We start from the raw sequence: 17,532 nt of genomic DNA on the forward strand, positions 1-17,532 counted from the left end.
CCTAGCCTGGTGACTTTTGTTTCTCGGGGGACAGGCCATCCCTCTTCTCCAGGGCCCGTTGGCCCGGAGTGGCCGGCTGCCTGCTGAAATTCCGCTCGGTTCAGGATGCCGCCCAGATGCAAGGTGCCCGCACAGGCAACTGTGGCTGGTTTGACCGTGCCAAGTGCCTCCTGCAAACTGACATCAGGAACCTGGCCTGTTGACTTTTTTTTCTCTGGCGAAAGGCCATGGTTCATATCCAGGGCCCGGTGGCCTGGAGTGGCAGGCTGCCTGCTGCGATTCCACACGGATCAGGATGTCGCCCAGATGCAAGGTGCCCCCTCAAGGACCTGTGGCTGGTTTGACAGTGCCAAGCGCCTCCTGCAAACTGACATCAGGAACCTGGCCTGTTGACTTTTGTTTCTCTGGCGAAAGGCCATTGTTTTTTGTAGCAGGGCGCGGTGGCCCGGAGTGGCCGGCTGCCTGCTGAAATTCCGCACGGATCAGGATGCCGCCCAGATGCAAGGAGCCTGCACAGGCAACTGTGACTGGTTTGACAGAGCCAAGTGCCTCCTGCAAACTGACATCAGGAACCTGGCCTGGTGACTTTTGTTTCTCGGGGGACAGGCCATCCTTCTTCTCCAGGGCCCGTTGGCCCGGAGTGGCCGGCTGCCTGCTAAAATTCCGCACGGATCAGGATACCTCCCAGATGCAAGGTGCCCCCACAGGCAACTGTGGCTGTTTTGACCGTGCCAAGTGCCTCCTGCAAACTGACATCAGGAATCTGGCCTCGTGACTTTTGTTTCTCTGGGGAAAGACCATTGTTTTTTGTAGCAGGGCGCGGTGGCCCGGAGTGGCCGATTGCCTGCTGAAATTCCGCACGGATCAGGATGCCGCCCAGATGCAAGGTGCCCCCTCAAGCAAGTGTGGTTGGTTTGACAGCGCAAAGTGCCTCCTGCAAACTGACATCAGGAACCTGGCCTGGTGACTTTTGTTTCTCTGGCGAAAGGCAATGGTTCATATCCAGGGCCCGGTGGCCTGGAGTGGCCGGCTGCCTGCTGCGATTCCACACGGATCAGGATGCCGCCCAGATGCAAGGTGCCCCCTCAAGCAAGTGTGGTTGGTTTGACAGCGCCAAGTGCCTCCTGCAAAGTGACATCAGGAACCTGGCCTGGTGACTTTTGTTTCTCGGGGGACAGGCCATCCCTCTTCTCCAGGGCCCGTTGGCCCGGAGTGGCCGGCTGCCTGCTGAAATTCCGCACGGATCAGGATACCTCCCAGATGCAAGGTGCCCCCACAGGCAACTGTGGCTGGTTTGACCGTGCCAAGTGCCTCCTGCAAACTGACATCAGGAACCTGGCCTCGTGACTTTTGTTTCTCTGGGGAAAGAACATTGTTTTTTGTAGCAGGGCGCGGTGGCCCGGAGTGGCCGATTGCCTGCTGAAATTCCGCACGGATCAGGATGCCGCCCAGATGCAAGGTGCACCCTCAAGCAACTGTGGCTGGTTTGACAGTGCCAAGTGCCTCCTGCAAACTGACCTCAGGAACCTGGCCTGGTGACTTTTGTTTCTCGGGCGAAAGGCCATGGTTCATAGCCAGGGCCCGGCGGCCTGGAGTGGCAGGCTGCCTGCTGCGATTCCGCACGGATCAGGATACCGTCCCGATGAAACGTGCCCCCTCAAGCAACTGTGGCTGGTTCGACAGAGCCAAGTGCCTCCTGCAAACTGACATCAGGAACCTGGCCTGTTGACTTTTGTTTCTCTGGCAAAAGGCCATGGTTCATAGCTAGGGCCCGGTGGCCCGGAGAGGCCGGCTGCCTGCTCAAATTCCGCACGGATCAGGATACCTCCCAGATGCAAGGTGCCCCCACAGGCAACTGTGGCTGGTTTGATAGTGCCAAGTGCCTCCTGCAGACTGACATCAGGAACCTGGCCTGGTGACTTTTGTTTCTCGGGGGACAGGCCATCCCTCTTCTCCAGGGCCCGTTGGCCCGGAGTGGCCGGCTGCCTGCTGAAATTCCGCTCGGTTCAGGATGCCGCCCAGATGCAAGGTGCCCGCACAGGCAACTGTGGCTGGTTTGACCGTGCCAAGTGCCTCCTGCAAACTGACATCAGGAACCTGGCCTGTTGACTTTTTTTTCTCTGGCGAAAGGCCATGGTTCATATCCAGGGCCCGGTGGCCTGGAGTGGCAGGCTGCCTGCTGCGATTCCACACGGATCAGGATGTCGCCCAGATGCAAGGTGCCCCCTCAAGGACCTGTGGCTGGTTTGACAGTGCCAAGCGCCTCCTGCAAACTGACATCAGGAACCTGGCCTGTTGACTTTTGTTTCTCTGGCGAAAGGCCATTGTTTTTTGTAGCAGGGCGCGGTGGCCCGGAGTGGCCGGCTGCCTGCTGAAATTCCGCACGGATCAGGATGCCGCCCAGATGCAAGGAGCCTGCACAGGCAACTGTGACTGGTTTGACAGAGCCAAGTGCCTCCTGCAAACTGACATCAGGAACCTGGCCTGGTGACTTTTGTTTCTCGGGGGACAGGCCATCCTTCTTCTCCAGGGCCCGTTGGCCCGGAGTGGCCGGCTGCCTGCTAAAATTCCGCACGGATCAGGATACCTCCCAGATGCAAGGTGCCCCCACAGGCAACTGTGGCTGTTTTGACCGTGCCAAGTGCCTCCTGCAAACTGACATCAGGAATCTGGCCTCGTGACTTTTGTTTCTCTGGGGAAAGACCATTGTTTTTTGTAGCAGGGCGCGGTGGCCCGGAGTGGCCGATTGCCTGCTGAAATTCCGCACGGATCAGGATGCCGCCCAGATGCAAGGTGCCCCCTCAAGCAAGTGTGGTTGGTTTGACAGCGCAAAGTGCCTCCTGCAAACTGACATCAGGAACCTGGCCTGTTGACTTTTGTTTCTCTGGCGAAAGGCAATGGTTCATATCCAGGGCCCGGTGGCCTGGAGTGGCCGGCTGCCTGCTGCGATTCCACACGGATCAGGATGCCGCCCAGATGCAAGGTGCCCCCTCAAGCAAGTGTGGTTGGTTTGACAGCGCCAAGTGCCTCCTGCAAAGTGACATCAGGAACCTGGCCTGGTGACTTTTGTTTCTCGGGGGACAGGCCATCCCTCTTCTCCAGGGCCCGTTGGCCCGGAGTGGCCGGCTGCCTGCTGAAATTCCGCACGGATCAGGATACCTCCCAGATGCAAGGTGCCCCCACAGGCAACTGTGGCTGGTTTGACCGTGCCAAGTGCCTCCTGCAAACTGACATCAGGAACCTGGCCTCGTGACTTTTGTTTCTCTGGGGAAAGACCCTTGTTTTTTGTAGCAGGGCGCGGTGGCCCGGAGTGGCCGATTGCCTGCTGAAATTCCGCACGGATCAGGATGCCGCCCAGATGCAAGGTGCACCCTCAAGCAACTGTGGCTGGTTTGACAGTGCCAAGTGCCTCCTGCAAACTGACCTCAGGAACCTGGCCTGGTGACTTTTGTTTCTCGGGCGAAAGGCCATGGTTCATAGCCAGGGCCCGGCGGCCTGGAGTGGCAGGCTGCCTGCTGCGATTCCGCACGGATCAGGATACCGTCCCGATGGAACGTGCCCCCTCAAGCAACTGTGGCTGGTTCGACAGAGCCAAGTGCCTCCTGCAAACTGACATCAGGAACCTGGCCTGTTGACTTTTGTTTCTCTGGCAAAAGGCCATGGTTCATAGCTAGGGCCCGGTGGCCCGGAGAGGCCGGCTGCCTGCTCAAATTCCGCACGGATCAGGATACCTCCCAGATGCAAGGTGCCCCCACAGGCAACTGTGGCTGGTTTGATAGTGCCAAGTGCCTCCTGCAGACTGACATCAGGAACCTGGCCTGGTGACTTTTGTTTCTCGGGGGACAGGCCATCCCTCTTCTCCAGGGCCCGTTGGCCCGGAGTGGCCGGCTGCCTGCTGAAATTCCGCTCGGTTCAGGATGCCGCCCAGATGCAAGGTGCCCGCACAGGCAACTGTGGCTGGTTTGACCGTGCCAAGTGCCTCCTGCAAACTGACATCAGGAACCTGGCCTGTTGACTTTTTTTTCTCTGGCGAAAGGCCATGGTTCATATCCAGGGCCCGGTGGCCTGGAGTGGCAGGCTGCCTGCTGCGATTCCACACCGATCAGGATGTCGCCCAGATGCAAGGTGCCCCCTCAAGGACCTGTGGCTGGTTTGACAGTGCCAAGCGCCTCCTGCAAACTGACATCAGGAACCTGGCCTGTTGACTTTTGTTTCTCTTGCGACAGGCCATTGTTTTTTGTAGCAGGGCGCGGTGGCCCGGAGTGGCCGGCTGCCTGCTGAAATTCCGCACGGATCAGGATGCCGCCCAGATGCAAGGTGCCTCCTCAAGCCAGTGTTGCTTTTTTGACAGTGCCAAGTGCCTCCTGCAAACTGACATCAGGAACCTGGCCTGGTGACTTTTGTTTCTCTGGGGAAAGGCCATGGTTCATATCCAGGGCCCGGTGGCCCGGAGAGGCCGGCTGCCTTCTCAAATTCCGCATGGATCAGGATACCTCCCAGATGTAAGGTGCCCCCACAGGCAACTGTGGCTGGTTTGACAGTGCCAAGTGCCTCCTGCAAACTGACATCAGGAACCTGGCCTGTTGACTTTTGTTTCTCTGGGGAAAGACCATTGTTTTTTGTAGCAGGGCGCGGTGGCCCGGAGTGGCCGATTGCCTGCTGAAATTCCGCACGGATCAGGATGCCGCCCAGATGCAAGGTGCCCGCACAGGCAACTGTGACTGGTTTGACAGAGCCAAGTTCCTCCTGCAAACTGACATCAGGAACCTGGCCTGTTGACTTTTGTTTCTCTGGCGAAAGGCCATGGTTCATATCCAGGGCCCGGTGGCCTGGTGTGGCAGGCTGCCTGCTGCGATTCCACACGGATCAGGATGCCGCCCAGATGCAAGGTGCCCCCTCAAGCAACTGTGGCTGGTTTGACAGTGCCAAGTGCCTCCTGCAAACTGACCTCAGGAACCTGGCCTGGTGACTTTTGTTTCTCGGGTGAAAGGCCATGGTTCATAGCCCGGGCCCGGTGGCCCGGAGTGGCCGGCTGCCTGCTGAAATTCCGTACGGATCAGGATACCGTCCCGATGAAACGTGCCCCCTCAAGCAACTGTGGCTGGTTCGACAGAGCCAAGTGCCTCCTGCAAACTGACATCAGGAAACTGGCCTGTTGACTTTTGTTTCTCTGGCAAAAGGCCATGGTTCATAGCCAGGGCCCGGTGGCCCGGAGAGGCCGGCTGCCTTCTCAAATTCCGCACGGATCAGGATACCTCCCAGATGCAAGGTGCCCCCACAGGCAACTGTGGCTGGTTTGATAGTGCCAAGTGCCTCCTGCAAACTGACATCAGGAACCTGGCCTGGTGACTTTTGTTTCTCGGGGGACAGGCCATCCCTCTTCTCCAGGGCCCGTTGGCCCGGAGTGGCCGGCTGCCTGATGAAATTCCGCTCGGTTCAGGATGCTGGCCAGATGCAAGGTGCCTCCTCAAGCAAGTGTGGCTGGTTTGACCGTGCAAAGTGCCTCCTGCAAACTGACATCAGGAACCTGGCCTGGTGACTTTTGTTTCTCTGGCGAAAGGCCATTGTTTTTTGTAGCAGGGCGCGGTGGCCCGGAGTGGCCGGCTGCCTGCTGAAATTCCGCACGGATCAGGATGCCGCCCCGATGAAAGGTGCCCCCTCAAGCAACTGTGGCTGGTTTGACAGTGCCAAGTGCCTCCTGCAAACTGACATCAGGAACCTGGCCTGGTGACTTTTGTTTCTCTGGGGAAAGGCCATGGTTCATGTCCAGGGCCCGGAGGCCCGGAGAGGCCAGCTGCCTGCTGAAATTCCGCATGGATCAGGATACCTCCCAGATGTAAGGTGCCCCCACAGGCAGCTGTGGCTGGTTTGACAGTGCCAAGTGCCTCCTGCAAACTGACATCAGGAACCTGGCCTGGTGACTTTTGTTTCTCTGGGGAAATGCCATCCCTCTTCTCCAGGGCCCGGTGGCCCGGAGTGGCCGGCTGCCTGCTGAAATTCCGCACGGATCAGGATGCCGCCCAGATGCAATGTGCCCCCAGAGGCAACTGTGGCTGGTTTGACAGTGCCAAGTGCCTCCTGCAAACTGACATCAGGAACCTGGCCTGTTGACTTTTGTTTCTCTGGGGAAAGACCATTGTTTTTTGTAGCAGGGCGCGGTGGCCCGGAGTGGCCGATTGCCTGCTGAAATTCCGCACGGATCAGGATGCCGCCCAGATGCAAGGTGCCCCCTCAAGCAACTGTGGCTGGTTTGACAGTGCCAAGTGCCTCCTGCAAACTGACATCAGGAACCTGGCCTGTTGACTTTTGTTTCTCTGGCAAAAGGCCATGGTTCATAGCCAGGGCCCGGTGGCCCGGAGAGGCGGGCTGCCTGCTCAAATTCCGCACGGATCAGGATACCTCCCAGATGCAAGGTGCCCGCACAGGCAACTGTGGCTGGTTTGATAGTGCCAAGTGCCTCCTGCAAACTGACATCAGGAACCTGGCCTGTTGACTTTTGTTTCTCTGGCAAAAGGCCATGGTTCATATCCAGGGCCCGGTGGCCTGGAGTGGCAGGCTGCCTGCTGCGATTCCACACGGATCAGGATGTCGCCCAGATGCAAGGTGCCCCCTCAAGGACCTGTGGCTGGTTTGACAGTGCCAAGCGCCTCCTGCAAACTGACATCAGGAACCTGGCCTGTTGACTTTTGTTTCTCTGGCGAAAGGCCATTGTTTTTTGTAGCAGGGCGCGGTGGCCCGGAGTGGCCGGCTGCCTGCTGAAATTCCGCACGGATCAGGATGCCGCCCAGATGCAAGGAGCCTGCACAGGCAACTGTGACTGGTTTGACAGAGCCAAGTGCCTCCTGCAAACTGACATCAGGAACCTGGCCTGGTGACTTTTGTTTCTCTGGGGAAAGGCCATCCTTCTTCTCCAGGGCCCGTTGGCCCGGAGTGGCCGGCTGCCTGCTGAAATTCCGCACGGATCAGTATGCCGCCCAGATGCAAGGTGCCTCCTCAAGCCAGTGTTGCTGTTTTGACAGTGCCAAGTGCCTCCTGCAAACTGACATCAGGAACCTGGCCTGGTGACTTTTGCTTCTCTGGGGAAAGGCCATGGTTCATATCCAGGGCCCGGTGGCCCGGAGAGGCCGGCTGCCTTCTCAAATTCCGCATGGATCAGGATACCTCCCAGATGTAAGGTGCCCCCACAGGCAACTGTGGCTGGTTTGACAGTGCCAAGTGCCTCCTGCAAACTGACATCAGGAACCTGGCCTGGTGACTTTTGTTTCTCGGGGGACAGGCCATCGCTTTTCTCCAGGGCCCGTTGGCCCGGAGCGGCTGGCTGCCTGCTGAAATTCCGCACGGATCAGGATACCTCCGTGATGCAAGGTGCCCCCACAGGCAACTGTGGCTGGTTTGACCGTGCCAAGTGCCTCTTGCAAACTGACATCAGGAACCTGGCCTGGTGACTTTTGTTTCTCAGGGGAAAGACCATTGTTTTTTGTAGCAGGGCGCGGTGGCCCGGAGTGGCTGGCTGCCTGCTGAAATTCCGCACCGAGCAGGATGGCGCCCAGATGGAAGGTGCCCCCTCAAGCAACTGTGTCTGGTTTGACAGTGTAAAGTGCCTCCTGCAAACTGACATCAGGAAAATGGCCTGGTGACTTTTGTTTCTCTGGGGAAATGCCATCCTTCTTGTCCAGGGCCCGTTGGCCCGGAGTGGCCGGCTGCCTTCTGAAATTCCGCACGGATCAGGATGCCGCCCAGATGCAAGGTGCCCCCGGCAGCAAGTGTGGTAGGTTTGACAGAGCCAAGTGCCTCCTGCAAACTGACATCAGGAACCTGGCCTGGTGACTTTTGTTTCTCTGGGGAAATGCCATCCTTCTTCTCCAGGGCCCGTTCGCCCGGAGTGGCCGGCTGCCTGCTGAAATTCCGCACAGATCAGGATGCCGCCCAGATGCAAGGTGACCCCTCAAGCAAGTGTGGTTGGTTTGACAGTGCCAAGTGCCTCCTGCAAACTGACATCAGGAACCTGGCCTGGTGACTTTTGTTTCTCTGGCGAAAGGCCATGGTTCATATCCAGGGCCCGGTGGCCTGGAGTGGCAGGCTGCCTGCTCAAATTCCGCACGGATCAGGATACCTTCCAGATGCAAGGTGCCCCCACAAGCAACTGTGGCTGGTTTGATAGTGCCAAGTGCCTCCTGCAAACTGACATCAGGAACCTGGCCTGGTGACTTTTGTTTCTCGGGGGACAGGCCATCCCTCTTCTCCAGGGCCCGTTGGCCCGGAGTGGCCGGCTGCCTGCTGAAATTCCGCACGGATCAGGATGCCGCCCAGATGCAAGGTGCCCCCTCAAGCAACTGTGGCTGGTTTGACAGTGCCAAGTGCCTCCTGCAAACTGACCTCAGGAACCTGGCCTGGTGACTTTTGTTTCTCGGGTGAAAGGCCATGGTTCATAGCCAGGGCCCGGTGGCCCGGAGAGGCCGGCTGCCTGCAGAAATTCCGCACGGATCAGGATACCTCCCAGATGCAAGGTGCCCCCGCAGGCAACTGTGGCTGGTTTGATAGTGCCAAGTGCCTCCTGCAAACTGACATCAGGAACCTGGCCTGGTGACTTTTGTTTCTCTGGCAAAAGGCCATGGTTCATAGCCAGGGCCCGGTGGCCCGGAGAGGCCGGCTGCCTTCTCAAATTCCGCATGGATCAGGATACCTCCCAGATGTAAGGTGCCCCCACAGGCAACTGTGGCTGGTTTGACAGTGCCAAGTGCCTCCTGCAAACTGACATCAGGAACCTGGCCTGGTGACTTTTGTTTCTCGGGGGACAGGCCATCCCTCTTCTCCAGGGCCCGTTGGCCCGGAGCGGCTGGCTGCCTGCTGAAATTCCGCACGGATCAGGATGGCGCCCAGATGCAAGGTGCCCCCTCAAGCAACTGTGGCTGGTTTGACAGTGCCAAGTGCCTCCTGCAAACTGACATCAGGAAAATGGCCTGGTGACTTTTGTTTCTCTGGGGAAATGCCATCCTTCTTCTCCAGGGCCCGTTGGCCCGGAGTGGCCGGCTGCCTGCTGAAATTCCGCGCGGATCAGGATGCCGCCCAGATGCAAGGTGCCCCCGGCAGCAAGTGTGGTAGGTTTGACAGAGCCAAGTGCCTCCTGCAAACTGACATCAGGAACCTGGCCTGGTGACTTTTGTTTCTCTGGCGAAAGGCCATGGTTCATATCCAGGGCCCGGTGGCCTGGAGAGGCCGGCTGCCTGCTGAAATAATGCACGGATCAGGATGCCGCCCAGATGCAAGGTGCCCCCTCAAGCAACTGTGGCTGGTTTGACAGTGCCAAGTGCCTCCTGCAAACTGACATCAGGAACCTGGCCTGGTAACTTTTGTTTCTCTGGGGAAAGGCCATGATTCTTAGCCAGGGCCCGGTGGCCCGGAGTGGACGGCTGCCTGCTGAAATTCCGCACGGATCACGATGCCGCCCAGATGCAATGTGCCCCCTCAAGCAACTGTGGCTGGTTTGACAGTGCCAAGCGCATCCTGCCAACTGACATCAGGAACCTGGCCTGGTGACTTTTGTTTCTCGGGCAAAAGGCCATGGTTCATAGCCAGGGCCCGGTGGCCCGGAGTGGCCGGCTGCCTGCTGAAATTCCGCACGGATCAAGATACCGCCCCAATGAAAGGTGCCCCCTCAAGCAACTGTGGCTGGTTTGACAGTGCCAAGTGCCTCCTGCAAACTGACCTCAGGAACCTGGCCTGGTGACTTTTGTTTCTCGGGCGAATGGCCATGGTTCATAGCCAGGGCCCGGTGGCCCGGAGTGGCCGGCTGCCTGCTGAAATTCCGCACGGATCAGGATACCGTCCCGATGAAACGTGCCCCCTCAAGCAACTGTGGCTGGTTCGACAGAGCCAAGTGCCTCCTGCAAACTGACATCAGGAACCTGGCCTGTTGACTTTTGTTTCTCTGGCAAAAGGCCATGGTTCATAGCCAGGGCCCGGTGGCCCGGAGAGGCCGGCTGCGTGCTCAAATTCCGCACGGATCAGGATACCTCCCAGATGCAAGGTGCCCCCACAGGCAACTGTGGCTGGTTTGATAGTGCCAAGTGCCTCCTGCAAACTGACATCAGGAACCTGGCCTGGTGACTTTTGTTTCTCGGGGGACAGGCCATCCCTCTTCTCCAGGGCCCGTTGGCCCGGAGTGGCCGGCTGCCTGCTGAAATTCCGCTCGGTTCAGGATGCTGGCCAGATGCAAGGTGCCTCCTCAAGCAAGTGTGGCTGGTTTGACCGTGCCAAGTGCCTCCTGCAAACTGACATCAGGAACCTGGCCTGGTGACTTTTGTTTCTCTGGCGAAAGGCCATTGTTTTTTGTAGAAGGGCGCGGTGGCCCGGAGTGGCCGGCTGCCTGCTGAAATTCCGCACGGATCAGGATGCCGCCCCGATGAAAGGTGCCCCCTCAAGCAACTGTGGCTGGTTTGACAGTGCCAAGTGCCTCCTGCAAACTGACATCAGGAACCTGGCCTGGTGACTTTTGTTTCTCTGGGGAAAGGCCATGGTTCATGTCCAGGGCCCAGAGGCCTGGAGAGGCCAGCTGCCTGCTCAAATTCCTCATGGATCAGGATACCTCCCAGATGTAAGGTGCCCCCACAGGCAGCTGTGGCTGGTTTGACAGTGCCAAGTGCCTCCTGCCAACTGACATCAGGAACCTGGCCTGGTGACTTTTGTTTCTCTGGCAAAAGGCCATTGTTTTTTGTAGCAGGGCGCGGTGGCCCGGAGTGTCCGATTGCCTGCTGAAATTCCGCACGGATCAGGATGCCGCCCCGATGAAAGGTGCCCGCACTGGCAACTGTCACTGGTTTGACAGTGCCAAGTGCCTCCTGCAAACTGACATCAGGAACCTGGCCTGGTGACTTTTGTTTCTCTGGGGAAATGCCATCCTTCTTCTCCAGGGCCCGTTCGCCCGGAGTGGCCGGCTGCCTGCTGAAATTCCGCACGGATCGGGATGCCGCCCAGATGCAAGGAGCCTGCACAGGCAACTGTGACTGGTTTGACAGAGCCAAGTGCCTCCTGCAAACAGACATAAGGAACCTGGCCTGGTGACTTTTGTTTCTCGGGGGACAGGCCATGGTTCATATCCAGGGCCCGGTGGCCTGGAGAGGCCGGCTGCCTGCTGAAATAATGCAAGGATCAGGATGCCGCCCAGATGCAAGGTGCCCCCTCAAGCAACTGTGGCTGGTTTGACAGTGCCAAGTGCCTCCTGCAAACTGACATCAGGAACCTGGCCTGGTGACTTTTGTTTCTCGGGGGACAGGCCATCGCTTTTCTCCAGGGCCCGTTGGCCCGGAGCGGCTGGCTGCCTGCTGAAATTCCGCACGGATCAGGATACCTCCGTGATGCAAGGTGCCCCCACAGGCAACTGTAGCTGGTTTGACCGTGCCAAGTGCCTCTTGCAAACTGACATCAGGAAAATGGCCTGGTGACTTTTGTTTCTCAGGGGAAAGACCATTGTTTTTTGTAGCAGGGCGCGGTGGCCCGGAGTGGCCGGCTGCTTGCTGAAATTCCGCACGGATCAGGATGGCGCCCAGATGCAAGGTGCCCCCTCAAGCAACTGTGGCTGGTTTGACAGTGCCAAGTGCCTCCTGCAAACTGACATCAGGAAAATGGCCTGGTGACTTTTGTTTCTCTGGGGAAATGCCATCCTTCTTCTCCAGGGCCCGTTGGCCCGGAGTGGCCGGCTGCCTGCTGAAATTCCGCGCGGATCAGGATGCCGCCCAGATGCAAGGTGCCCCCGGCAGCAAGTGTGGTAGGTTTGACAGAGCCAAGTGCCTCCTGCAAACTGACATCAGGAACCTGGCCTGGTGACTTTTGTTTCTCTGGCGAAAGGCCATGGTTCATATCCAGGGCCCGGTGGCCTGGAGAGGCCGGCTGCCTGCTGAAATAATGCACGGATCAGGATGCCGCCCAGATGCAAGGTGCCCCCTCAAGCAACTGTGGCTGGTTTGACAGTGCCAAGTGCCTCCTGCAAACTGACATCAGGAACCTGGCCTGGTAACTTTTGTTTCTCTGGGGAAAGGCCATGATTCTTAGCCAGGGCCCGGTGGCCCGGAGTGGACGGCTGCCTGCTGAAATTCCGCACGGATCACGATGCCGCCCAGATGCAATGTGCCCCCTCAAGCAACTGTGGCTGGTTTGACAGTGCCAAGTGCATCCTGCCAACTGACATCAGGAACCTGGCCTGGTGACTTTTGTTTCTCGGGCGAAAGGCCATGGTTCATAGCCAGGGCCCGGTGGCCCGGAGTGGCCGGCTGCCTGCTGAAATTCCGCACGGATCAAGATACCGCCCCAATGAAAGGTGCCCCCTCAAGCAACTGTGGCTGGTTTGACAGTGCCAAGTGCCTCCTGCAAACTGACATCAGGAACCTGGCCTGTTGACTTTTGTTTCTCTGGGGAAAGACCATTGTTTTTTGTAGCAGGGCGCGGTGGCCCGGAGTGGCCGATTGCCTGCTGAAATTCCGCACGGATCAGGATGCCGCCCAGATGCAAGGTGCCCGCAGAGGCAACTGTGACTGGTTTGACAGAGCCAAGTTCCTCCTGCAAACTGACATCAGGAACCTGGCCTGGTGACTTTTGTTTCTCTGGGGAAATGCCATCCTTCTTCTCCAGGGCCCGTTGGCCCGGAGTGGCCGGCTGCCTGCTGAAATTCCGCGCGGATCAGGATGCCGCCCAGATGCAAGGTGCCCCCTCAAGCAACTGTGGCTGGTTTGACAGAGCCAAGTGCCTCCTGCAAACTGACATCAGGAACCTGGCCTGGTGACTTTTGTTTCTCTGGCGAAAGGCCATGGTTCATATCCAGGACCCGGTGGCCTGGAGAGGCCGGCTGCCTGCTGAAATAATGCACGGATCAGGATGCCGCCCAGATGCAAGGTGCCCCCTCAAGCAACTGTGGCTGGTTTGACAGTGCCAAGTGCCTCCTGCAAACTGACATCAGGAACCTGGCCTGGTAACTTTTGTTTCTCTGGGGAAAGGCCATGATTCTTAGCCAGGGCCCGGTGGCCCGGAGTGGACGGCTGCCTGCTGAAATTCCGCACGGATCACGATGCCGCCCAGATGCAATGTGCCCCCTCAAGCAACTGTGGCTGGTTTGACAGTGCCAAGTGCATCCTGCCAACTGACATCAGGAACCTGGCCTGGTGACTTTTGTTTCTCGGGCGAAAGGCCATGGTTCATAGCCAGGGCCCGGTGGCCCGGAGTGGCCGGCTGCCTGCTGAAATTCCGCACGGATCAAGATACCGCCCCAATGAAAGGTGCCCCCGCAAGCAACTGTGGCTGGTTTGACAGTGCCAAGTGCCTCCTGCAAACTGACATCAGGAACCTGGCCTGTTGACTTTTGTTTCTCTGGGGAAAGAACATTGTTTTTTGTAGCAGGGCGCGGTGGCCCGGAGTGGCCGATTGCCTGCTGAAATTCCGCACGGATCAGGATGCCGCCCAGATGCAAGGTGCCCGCAGAGGCAACTGTGACTGGTTTGACAGAGCCAAGTTCCTCCTGCAAACTGACATCAGGAACCTGGCCTGGTGACTTTTGTTTCTCTGGGGAAATGCCATCCTTCTTCTCCAGGGCCCGTTGGCCCGGAGTGGCCGGCTGCCTGCAGAAATTCCGCACAGATCAGGATGCCGCCCAGATGCAAGGTGACCCCTCAAGCAAGTGTGGTTGGTTTGACAGCGCAAAGTGCCTCCTGCAAACTGACATCAGGAACCTGGCCTGTTGACTTTTGTTTCTCTGGCGAAAGGCCATGGTTCATATCCAGGGCCCGGTGGCCTGGAGTGGCAGGCTGCCTGCTGCGATTCCACACGGATCAGGATGCCGCCCAGATGCAAGGTGCCCCCTCAAGCAACTGTGGCTGGTTTGACAGTGCCAAGTGCCTCCTGCAAACTGACATCAGGAACCTGGCCTGGTGACTTTTGTTTCTCGGGCGAATGGCCATGGTTCATAGCCAGGGCCCGGTGGCCCGGAGTGGCCGGCTGCCTGCTGAAATTCCGCACGGATCAGGATACCGTCCCGATGAAACGTGCCCCCTCAAGCAACTGTGGCTGGTTCGACAGAGCCAAGTGCCTCCTGCAAACTGACATCAGGAACCTGGCCTGTTGACTTTTGTTTCTCTGGCAAAAGGCCATGGTTCATAGCCAGGGCCCGGTGGCCCGGAGAGGCCGGCTGCCTGCTCAAATTCCGCACGGATCAGGATACCTCCCAGATGCAAGGTGCCCCCACAGGCAACTGTGGCTGGTTTGATAGTGCCAAGTGCCTCCTGCAAACTGACATCAGGAACCTGGCCTGGTGACTTTTGTTTCTCGGGGGACAGGCCATCCCTCTTCTCCAGGGCCCGTTGGCCCGGAGTGGCCGGCTGCCTGCTGAAATTCCGCTCGGTTCAGGATGCTGGCCAGATGCAAGGTGCCTCCTCAGGCAAGTGTGGCTGGTTTGACCGTGCCAAGTGCCTCCTGCAAACTGACATCAGGAACCTGGCCTGGTGACTTTTGTTTCTCTGGCGAAAGGCCATTGTTTTTTGTAGAAGGGCGCGGTGGCCCGGAGTGGCCGGCTGCCTGCTGAAATTCCGCACGGATCAGGATGCCGCCCCGATGAAAGGTGCCCCCTCAAGCAACTGTGGCTGGTTTGACAGTGCCAAGTGCCTCCTGCAAACTGACATCAGGAACCTGGCCTGGTGACTTTTGTTTCTCTGGGGAAAGGCCATGGTTCATGTCCAGGGCCCAGAGGCCCGGAGAGGCCAGCTGCCTGCTCAAATTCCGCATGGATCAGGATACCTCCCAGATGTAAGGTGCCCCCACAGGCAGCTGTGGCTGGTTTGACAGTGCCAAGTGCCTCCTGCCAACTGACATCAGGAACCTGGCCTGGTGACTTTTGTTTCTCTGGCGAAAGGCCATTGTTTTTTGTAGCAGGGCGCGGTGGCCCGGAGTGTCCGATTGCCTGCTGAAATTCCGCACGGATCAGGATGCCGCCCCGATGAAAGGTGCCCGCACTGGCAACTGTCACTGGTTTGACAGTGCCAAGTGCCTCCTGCAAACTGACATCAGGAACCTGGCCTGGTGACTTTTGTTTCTCTGGGGAAATGCCATCCTTCTTCTCCAGGGCCCGTTCGCCCGGAGTGGCCGGCTGCCTGCTGAAATTCCGCACGGATCGGGATGCCGCCCAGATGCAAGGAGCCTGCACAGGCAACTGTGACTGGTTTGACAGAGCCAAGTGCCTCCTGCAAACAGACATAAGGAACCTGGCCTGGTGACTTTTGTTTCTCGGGGGACAGGCCATGGTTCATGTCCAGGGCCCGGTGGCCCGGAGAGGCCGGCTGCCTTCTCAAATTCCGCACGGATCAGGATACCTCCCAGATGTAAGGTGCCCCCACAGGCAACTGTGGCTGGTTTGACAGTGCCAAGTGCCTCCTGCAAACTGACATCAGGAACCTGGCCTGGTGACTTTTGTTTCTCGGGGGACAGGCCATCGCTTTTCTCCAGGGCCCGTTGGCCCGGAGCGGCTGGCTGCCTGCTGAAATTCCGCACGGATCAGGATACCTCCGTGATGCAAGGTGCCCCCACAGGCAACTGTAGCTGGTTTGACCGTGCCAAGTGCCTCTTGCAAACTGACATCAGGAAAATGGCCTGGTGACTTTTGTTTCTCAGGGGAAAGACCATTGTTTTTTGTAGCAGGGCGCGGTGGCCCGGAGTGGCCGGCTGCTTGCTGAAATTCCGCACGGATCAGGATGGCGCCCAGATGCAAGGTGCCCCCTCAAGCAACTGTGGCTGGTTTGACAGTGCCAAGTGCCTCCTGCAAACTGACATCAGGAAAATGGCCTGGTGACTTTTGTTTCTCTGGGGAAATGCCATCCTTCTTCTCCAGGGCCCGTTGGCCCGGAGTGGCCGGCTGCCTGCTGAAATTCCGCGCGGATCAGGATGCCGCCCAGATGCAAGGTGCCCCCGGCAGCAAGTGTGGTAGGTTTGAAAGAGCCAAGTGCCTCCTGCAAACTGACATCAGGAACCTGGCCTGGTGACTTTTGTTTCTCTGGCGAAAGGCCATGGTTCATATCCAGGGCCCGGTGGCCTGGAGAGGCCGGCTGCCTGCTGAAATAATGCACGGATCAGGATGCCGCCCAGATGCAAGGTGCCCCCTCAAGCAACTGTGGCTGGTTTGACAGTGCCAAGTGCCTCCTGCAAACTGACATCAGGAACCTGGCCTGGTGACTTTTGTTTCTCGGGGGACAGGCCATCGCTTTTCTCCAGGGCCCGTTGGCCCGGAGCGGCTGGCTGCCCGCTGAAATTCCGCACGGATCAGGATACCTCCGTGATGCAAGGTGCCCCCACAGGCAACTGTAGCTGGTTTGACCGTGCCAAGTGCCTCTTGCAAACTGACATCAGGAAAATGGCCTGGTGACTTTTGTTTCTCAGGGGAAAGACCATTGTTTTTTGTAGCAGGGCGCGGTGGCCCGGAGTGGCCGGCTGCTTGCTGAAATTCCGCACGGATCAATATGGCGCCCAGATGCAAGGTGCCCCCTCAAGCAACTGTGGCTGGTTTGACAGTGCCAAGTGCCTCCTGCAAACTGACATCAGGAAAATGGCCTGGTGACTTTTGTTTCTCTGGGGAAATGCCATCCTTCTTCTCCAGGGCCCGTTGGCCCGGAGTGGCCGGCTGCCTGCTGAAATTCCGCGCGGATCAGGATGCCGCCCAGATGCAAGGTGCCCCCGGCAGCAAGTGTGGTAGGTTTGACAGAGCCAAGTGCCTCCTGCAAACTGACATCAGGAACCTGGCCTGGTAACTTTTGTTTCTCTGGCGAAAGGCCATGATTCTTAGCCAGGGCCCGGTGGCCCGGAGTGGACGGCTGCCTGCTGAAATTCCGCACGGATCACGATGCCGCCCAGATGCAATGTGCCCCCTCAAGCAACTGTGGCTGGTTTGACAGTGCCAAGTGCATCCTGCCAACTGACATCAGGAACCTGGCCTGGTGACTTTTGTTTCTCGGGCGAAAGGCCATGGTTCATAGCCAGGGCCCGGTGGCCCGGAGTGGCCGGCTGCCTGCTGAAATTCCGCACGGATCAAGATACCGCCCCAATGAAAGGTGCCCCCTCAAGCAACTGTGGCTGGTTTGACAGTGCCAAGTGCCTCCTGCAAACTGACCTCAGGAACCTGGCCTGGTGACTTTTGTTTCTCGGGCGAATGGCCATGGTTCATAGCCAGGGCCCGGTGGCCCGGAGTGGCCGGCTGCCTGCTGAAATTCCGCACGGATCAGGATACCGTCCCGATGAAACGTGCCCCCTCAAGCAACTGTGGCTGGTTCGACAGAGCCAAGTGCCTCCTGCAAACTGACATCAGGAACCTGGCCTGTTGACTTTTGTTTCTCTGGCAAAAGGCCATGGTTCATAGCCAGGGCCCGGTGGCCCGGAGAGGCCGGCTGCCTGCTCAAATTCCGCACGGATCAGGATACCTCCCAGATGCAAGGTGCCCCCACAGGCAACTGTGGCTGGTTTGATAGTGCCAAGTGCCTCCTGCAAACTGACATCAGGAACCTGGCCTGG

The sequence above is a fragment of the Passer domesticus genome, chromosome W, assembly GCF_036417665.1.
Source record: "Passer domesticus isolate bPasDom1 chromosome W, bPasDom1.hap1, whole genome shotgun sequence".
NCBI classification, from domain to species: Eukaryota; Metazoa; Chordata; class Aves; order Passeriformes; family Passeridae; genus Passer; species Passer domesticus.